The sequence below is a fragment of the Mandrillus leucophaeus genome, unplaced genomic scaffold, assembly GCF_000951045.1.
Source record: "Mandrillus leucophaeus isolate KB7577 unplaced genomic scaffold, Mleu.le_1.0 Scaffold672, whole genome shotgun sequence".
Taxonomy (NCBI): Eukaryota; Metazoa; Chordata; class Mammalia; order Primates; family Cercopithecidae; genus Mandrillus; species Mandrillus leucophaeus.
The window spans coordinates 96,375-104,197 of record NW_012107275.1 but is presented as its reverse complement, the minus strand read 5'-3'; the positions used below and the strand labels follow the sequence as shown (position 1 = coordinate 104,197).

General features: G+C 62.4%; 1 long non-coding RNA gene across 2 annotated transcripts; it reads left to right on the top strand.

Annotated features, from left to right (window-relative positions):
- The first annotated feature begins 4,119 nt into the window (after nucleotides 1-4,119).
- Nucleotides 4,120-6,008, top strand: LOC105555162. Of its 2 annotated transcripts, none has more exons than XR_001008433.1 (4): nucleotides 4,120-4,221; nucleotides 4,691-4,781; nucleotides 5,441-5,534; nucleotides 5,861-6,008. It is a non-coding gene; the product is annotated as an uncharacterized LOC105555162 (long non-coding RNA). The 2 variants fall into 2 exon arrangements; XR_001008432.1 differs by having other exon boundaries at nucleotides 5,392-5,534.
- The last annotated feature ends 1,815 nt before the right edge of the window (nucleotides 6,009-7,823 follow it).

Below are 7,823 nucleotides of genomic sequence, written 5' to 3'. Positions count from 1 at the left end.
CGGACCGGGCTCCTCTCGGAGGGAGGGAGCCGGGGGCTGCTCGCCGCGGTGTGAGCCTGCGCCCGCGGCTCTGGGGCTTTGCACAGCGAATCTGATGGTGGGCGTTGGTGTCCGGGAGGGCGTGGTGGTCTCTGCACCTGCAGGGAACGAGACTGTGGATTTGTAGTGTGCGGCCTGGGCAAAGTGTTCTGTGAGTGACAGGGCAGCACCTCCCCGCGCGTTCCTGCCCCTTCCTATGCACTTGAGAGGAGTGAGTTCGCCTGAGCCACCGAGTTCCTTTTTAGTCTTTTGCAGGTGAGGACGCTGAGACAGAAAGGTCAAGTAACGCTCCTGAAGTCACACAGCTGTTTCAAATGCGCAGTGTCTCACGCCAGGACGGCGCCAGGGCCATGGGGTGGGGCAAGAGCTTCCTGTCACCCCACAGCCCCCAGCAGGAAGGCGTTAGTCAGGGTGGGGGTGGGGGACAGGGGGCTGGCAGGGTGCACGCCCTCCCACACCACCACCTCCTCCCAGATCAGCCCCCCTGAGCGTAAACCTGACCCCGGGTGACCACGCTGGGCTCCCTCACCTTATCTCACCAGAGGCTTCTGCTGGCCCCCCAGCCCACCCGCGGAGCGAGATCTGGGCCAGTGGTGCTCTGCTCAGACAAGGAGCATGCCCAGAAGCCTCCCCTCCCATCCTGGCCCCTTTCTGTGGGGGCTCCTTGGTCTTTTGGGGTCTGAGGGGCCAGGTGGGAGTGTGGGTGTGGCTGTGAGTGACCCTTCCTTACATGGCCACCCTTGGTGCTATCAACCTCTCTGCATCCCTGACCCGAGACGTGGCTGCCAGCGAGTTCTGTGTCTTCCTCCCCTGAAGTCTGTGTCTTCTCTCAGGTCCGATGCCATGTGGAAAGTCCACTCCTGGGGCCAGCTGGAGGCCATGTGGACTGACCGTGAGCGCCCACTGTCCGCAGCCCTGACCCTACTGCCTGTGCGGGCTACTAGATTCACCTGCACCTCACTCTCCTTCTAGGTTCGCCTGCACCTGACTCCCTGATGCTCACACAGCGATTTGGGGAGGGAGGCTGGGGAGGCGCAGGTCCGCATGGCAGTGCCTCTCTGGGTCTGAGGCCCTTGGGCCAGGCTCTCCTCTGACCTGGGCCAGCAGAGGGGCCTGCTTTCCCTTCCAAGAGCCCTCCCCTATTCACCGGTGTCTCACCATGCTCAGGCCCGCAGTGCGGTTAAGGAGGGGCCTGGGGCTGGCCCTGGGTTTCTGGCTGGGTGTGGGAGCTCACCTGGGCCCTGCAGCCTAACCTCCAGCCCACAGTCTGGCTCCACCTGTCTCTGGAGGACCCGGGTGTCTTCCTGAAAAGACCCTGACTGGGTCCAAAGCTGGAGGCACCCCCCATCCTCACCGTCCACTCCCTGATGTTCTGGAGGCCCCTCCAGGGGCTGGGTGAGGAGGCCTTCCCCACCACCTCCTTGTCTTCCTGGGAAACAGGTACCTGCTCGGAGGCCACTTTCCCACATGACCAGGCCTCTTCACCCCCAGCATCATCCTTCTCCGTGGGGCTGTGCCCCTTCCTTGGTCCTGTCCACTCACACACTCATATCCTGTGTCCACTCACACACACCTGTGTCCCATGCCCACACCCGTGTCCGTGTCCATGCTCACACCTGTTCTGTGTCCACTCCCACCTGTGTCCACTAGCACACTGTCCACTCCCACACCTGTATCTCGTGTCCACTTTCACATCTGTGTTGTGTCCACTCGCTCACACATGTACTGTCCGCGCCCACTCACACATGTGCTGTATCCGCTCGCTCACAGCTGTGTCTCGTGTCCACTGGTTCACACCTGTCCCGAGTTCACTCATGCACCTGTGTCCCGTGTCCGCTCATGCACTCGTGTGATGCGTCCACTCACTCACCTATGTCCGCTGGCTCACACCTGTCCCTTCTTGCGCACCTGTGTTGCGTGTCCTGTGTCTGCTTGCACATCTGTGTGATGTGTCCACTCGCTCACACCTGTCCCGTGTCCTCCACTCGCACACCTGTGTCCCGTGTCCACTCACACACCTGTCTTGGTCTGGGACACCTGGGTCCCACTCTCCCCTGCACTCCTCAGGCCGGCGGCAGAGGCCAGAAGAATGGAGTTTTGTTGCTAGAATCATCCCGAGCAAGGCAGGGACGTGGCGGTGTCACTCCACTGCCCCTCCTCCTGCCCACCGAGCCCCGCCTGCCTGGGCCTTGGTGCCTCTGTCGCTGCTCCGGGTCCCCCTGCTGGGGCCCCTCCGCTGCTGGGCTGAGGCTGGAGCCGCTGCCTCCCGCCAGAGGGAGGAGGTCATAAATAACCCTGGGGCTGCTGGAGCAGACGGTGACCCCAGACGTCCTGGGGGAGTGTGGGGGCGCCAGGGGCTGCTGCCCCAGCCCGCACGCCGCCTCCGCCATCCGGGAGTGCCTGCCCAGGCTCCCCAGCATTTCTGTTAGATTGCCTCTCATCCATCCCCTCATCAATCAGTCAACCATTGATTGAGCCCAGATGTGGTACAGCCCCAGCCAGAGAGGACCCAGAGGTGGGGTGGGGAGGAGAGAGATGGGGAAGCCGAGTCCGGGGCCACAGGTGCAGCCAGGAGGTGCAGGTGAGCAGCGCTCAGGCCAGCCCGTCAGCCTCAGTCCTGAGTTTACTTCTGGTGATGGAGGGAGATACGCGGAAAAGATCCTGCAGCCCGCAGGTGTGGCACAGCTGACCTCGGGCCAAGGATGCACAGCTGTGTGTGTGCCTGGCCTCCAGCAAGGGCACGCGTGCTCAGAAGCACAGGTGTGCCCACACCTTGCATGCCTGTGTGTGGCGCAGCAGCTCCAGACTCACGCGCACGACACACACGCAGCACAGACAGACCCTCCCATGGCCACAGGGACAACGGTGACAGACAGGATGTGCACTGCCCTCCAAGGCCGGTGCGCAACACAGACCCAGGGCCTGCGGGCACCCGCACCGCACAGACCCAGGCACACATGATCCCCAGCCAAGGCGGCCTGCCCAGTGCCAGGGCTCAGTCCTGGTGCTGTTGGACAGAAAGGCTAACCCAGGAGGTCAGGGGTTGTGGTAAATCAGCTGCGCTCCCTCAGATGCTCCTGCAGAAGCAGCCAGGACCTCAGGAACGCACCTGCTCCTGGTCAGACAGGAGGAGCCGCTGCGCTTCAACCTGCCCGCGCCTTTGGGTGCCGTGAGCTGGCTGCACGCCACGTCGTTTCGAGGACATAAGAAGGTGTTTCCAAGTCCAGTCTGTCCACTGACCTGAACCTTTACCACTGAAAGAACAAAGGGGTGGGGCCCGAGGGACCCTTCCCTGCCCTCCCATGGTGTGCGGTCAGGGATGCTCCTGCAGACACACACAGGTGGGCTCTGACTGCCAGATCGCGGGGTGGTGCCGTGGTCCTCACCTGCCATGTCACCAGAGTGCTGACACGCACACCGGAGACAGTGCTAGGCCCGGCACATCCCAGCCAATTCCTCTGTAAATGATGTAGAAGCCCCAGCACCTTGAGGCTAGGCAAAGGGAAGCAATAGAATTCTCCAGAGCCTGAAGGAAGCGGGAGGGTCTGTCCCAGTGAATGCACTCGGCCAATTCCTCCCTGTCCTCCCCCTGCCAACGCTGCCGGCCTGCAGCCTGGACCTGGCCTGGGTTGTGGAGGGGATCAGAGGATGCAGCGGCCGCCTGCTGGGTGCACGTGGGCCTAGGTGGTCCTCAGTCCTCAGCCCTTATGGCAGGAGCCCCTGAAGCACTGCTGTGGCACCCTCTCTGACATTGGGCCAGGGAGACGCTGGGAGCCGGGTGCAGAGCCAGGGCCCAGCACGCAGGCCTTGGGCTCCAGCCCGTCCCCCACATCTGGAATGTGCCAGCAGGGCCCAGTGTGAGAGAAGAGCGGATCCCTACGTGAGTAAGGGTGGAGGGATGGTGCCTCTGCCGTGGCCATGGTGCCGCCGTCCACATCAGCTCTCTCTCAGCACAGATCCTGTGTGAAGGCCTCAGGGACCACGATCCTTGTTCTGAGGGCCCTAGCAGGTCGGGCTCCTGCTGTGCTGGCTCCACATTGACTAGCTGGTGGGCTTGGCGGGTCTGTGGTCACAGAGAGACCAGAACCCGCATAACAGGCCCGATGAGGATGCCAGGCTGCACTGACCCCCGAGCTTCAGAGGAGAGGGGCACCAGCTGGGAGCCCTGCACAGCAGCCTCAGGTGCAAGAAGCCGGAGCCCAGGGCAGCTGGGGAGGGGTGGGGTGTGGTGGCTGGAAGTTACTGTTCTCAGACCCAGCTCTGAGACCCTCTCCAACTGCATGGGGGGTCCAGGCTGGACCCCAGATGTGACTGTGTATGTGCTGGGATGGGAGCCCCCTGAGAGCAGGGCTTTTGTTAATTCACCAACAATCTCACACGCCTGGCACGAGACAGGTGCTCAGGCCGTGAAGACCACATACACGGGGTCCTCCACTGTGTCCAGGGGAGGGTGGGCCCTGCTCGCAGCCAGACTGGGTATAGCCCTGGGTGGGCTCTGGGGCTCGCCCAGGGCAGCTCAGCCTCCTAGTCCTGGGCAGCCCTGCTGCCTGCCTGCTCCCTCCACTCCTACCACCTGCCCAGGTGGGACTCTGCCTGCTTTCTTGTCCCCGGTGCTTTGTAGGAGTTGGACCACAGGAATCCTCTTCATCAGAGGGAGAAGAGCTCACAACCTGGGAGAACTCCAGGCCTGGCCCAGTGAAGACGTCCTTATCTTCAGCAGACGTTGCCCAGTGCAAAGGGAGGCCAGCCTCAGGAGGCACGGACGGTGGCGTAGCATCCGTCCGAAGGCCCTGGCTGCAGCACGGGATGCCACAGAGGTCCCCTGTGACAGAGCCTCATGGGGCAGGCAGGGGTGGCAGCTGCTCCTGCGTGAAGAGGCAGATGCAAACCCACGGTGTGGCCTCTGGGGTCCCACATCCCAGGTAGAGAGTGACCCAGGTCGCTGGCATCTGTGCCATCTCTGCTCCACTGACCACTCATGGGGGTCCTGGAGATCCTGACACCAGTGGCCGGGAAGCAGCAGCCCAGACACAGGCCCCAGTGCACACTCAGATCCCATAGGTGTGTGCACACGGCCTTGCCCCGAGGCCTGGGTGCTGTATGAGGGCCAGGACGCTAACACAGCGGAGGATACCCACACGTGAGCTGCGCTGGGTTTCCTTGTACCCAAACGGGATATGCAGGGTTCCACTGTGCAGTTGCTGTGTATTTTAGGATCTCATCCCCGTGTGCCCCAGCAGGACCACAGCTGTGACCGGCTGCTGCAGAAGGGGTAGGTGGGTTGAGAGCCCACTGGCAGGGTCACTGGGGGCAGTAGGCGCTCTGTCCACACTGATTTCTGTGTCACATCAGGGATTTTCAGGGCGGCAAGCTCAGGTGTTTTACTGTTTCCCATGTCAAGTCCAGCTCCAGACTGACTTTCTGAGGTCACGGACGGAGCCTCACCCCATCCAAGGTGATGTCCTGGACTCCCAGTGTGTTCCCCAGAGGGCAGGGTGAGTGCGTGGCATCCTTTTGGCGGGCGTGGGCGCCTCTGTGGACCTGGCGTGAGGCTTCTCTGTTTCTGAGTCTCCTGTGGACCATCTGTCTTCTGTGTGGCTGCTGAGGGATCACACTGGGGTGACCCTGCAGGTGGCTGAATGAGAACAGGGCCCCCATGCTGCACAGCCCTGCATGACCCCGGGGGTGGCCCCAGAAGCGGGTGGGCGAGGCTGGGCGGCAGGGATTGGCTGAGATCCTATGAAGAGCCCAAGGGCAGCGGCCAGGCTTGAGCCCAAGGTGCAGGGGAAGGCGGCAATGCCCGGGTCCCTTTCTTCGCCAGGTACCTGGGGCCCAGCCTGGGCGGCAGGAGGGACTCAGCCCCTCGCCCAGGCAGGAAGGCTCCCAAGCAGAGGCCCCTCCCTCGTGCACTCCCCAGCCCCCACCTGCGGCACTGGGACTGGGACTAATAAAACACCCACCTCGCAGAAGACAGCTTTATCTTGTTGATCGGAAGTCTGCCAGCCCAATTTATGATGGAACATAAGATCTCCAAATCTGAATTTATGCGCTGTAGCGTAACGAGAGGTCAATGAGATTAAACGGGGGCTCAGGAGAGGACCAGCGCCAGGCTCACTCGAGGCGCTGCACAGAAAACCCACAGCCAGAGCCCCTGGGCCCGGCCGAGGCAAGACCAGAAAAGGAGGGGGCAGGTGGGAGACCAGCCTGGGGCTCCAGGGAAGGCCACGGGATGGAGGCAGGAGAGCCAGCTGGCCTGGGGCAACCCTGGGATGGCTCCTGGATGGAGGAGAGCAGAGGGGTGACGAGGGTTCCCTCAGGGCTGGGGAGCCTTCTCCTGGTCTCAGACCCACCCCCCTTCAGCTGCCAAACCCTGGGCGCCCCTGATTCTGAGGACAGTTGGGAACCTGCCCTGAGGCAGGTTCAAGGACAGAGCTCTGACCCTGGCCCAGGGCTGCTTTGGTGCCCATGAACTCGGCTTCTGGCTCAGAGCAGTTCCCTGCACCCCTTCCTGAGCCCTCTGTCCTCTGGAACCCGTGGGCAGGGCGAGGGACCAGTGCTCTGTCTGGGTGGGGGCCTGGGCTCCCAGCCAGCACAAGGCTGAGCTTAGGGCAGACCCTGACTTCAGAATTTATACAAATAAACGCAATGAAAAGTGCTGGCAGCCTGATCTGATTACAGAGTCATTCATTCTCTGGTCGTTAATAATTTGTGCAATAAAGGACTGTGGCCGCTCAGTGCGGGGGAGGCTGTGGCCCAGCCTTCCCTCGGCGCCGGCCCCTGGAGCTGGAAGCATAAATTATTAGTTTCTTATCGCTGGGCCTGCCATCACTCATGCTGCCAGGGCCTGGTGGGAGCTGGTGGCTGTTCTGCTGCCCACCAGGGCAGGCTCTCAGCCGTCGCCTGGGGCCCTTTGTCACCCCCACCCTGGCCCCCAGGTGTGGGAGCCCCCGAGCCTGGTCAGGCCTGGAGGCTGCTGCGGAACCAGCAACTTGCTGGAAGCCGGAAAAAGGTGGGGCTTTAGTGCTTGTCCTCAGACCCTCCAGGTAACCAAAGCCAAATCACTCCCGGTTGGAAACGCAACCTCACATACCTGGCCACAGCAGGGACACTCACAGCAGCAGCCCACAGGGCCCCTTGCCCAGACCCTGACCAGGGGAAGAGACGGTTGTGTCTGGGTTCGTCAGTCCTCCGGGTGTGGCAGGGCCCCTCTGGGTGGGACTCGGCACCTGTACCTGGGAGCCCAGATGAGGGAGTGGGGGCAGGAACAGTGCTCACGCTGTCTCCCTGTGTCCAGGCGGGCAGGTGTAGGGCACCTCCTGCCCTCTCCCGCCCTCTCCCGCCCTCACACGCCTGCTGCGGGGGTTCCCTGTCCCACCCCAAAAGGGAGAAGCCGAGGCTGAGGCAAGGTTGGAAAATTGGGGTGGGGACTCTGGAATCCAGACATCCCGACAGAGGATGCAGGACGAGTCGGGGCGTGAGTGCAGGGTAAACTCATGGGCCCGAACTCTCTGATGTGCCTCCTGGGCTCAGCTTCCCCTTTTGGAGGGCTGGGGTCCCAGAACCTTGCCTTGAATTCGTGAGGATGGTGGGACCTGGAGGGTAGGTGGCGCAGAGCGCGTGAGGCCTCACCCCAGGACGCTGTGCCCATTTCTGGCTGTGCAGCCTTGGGAAGCCTTCTGACTTCTCTGAACCTCAACCTGTAAAATGGCAATGAGAATGAAACAAGATGAAATGAACATGCACTGAGCATGTGAGGTGGGGCAGAGACAGCCGCCCCGCCGCTG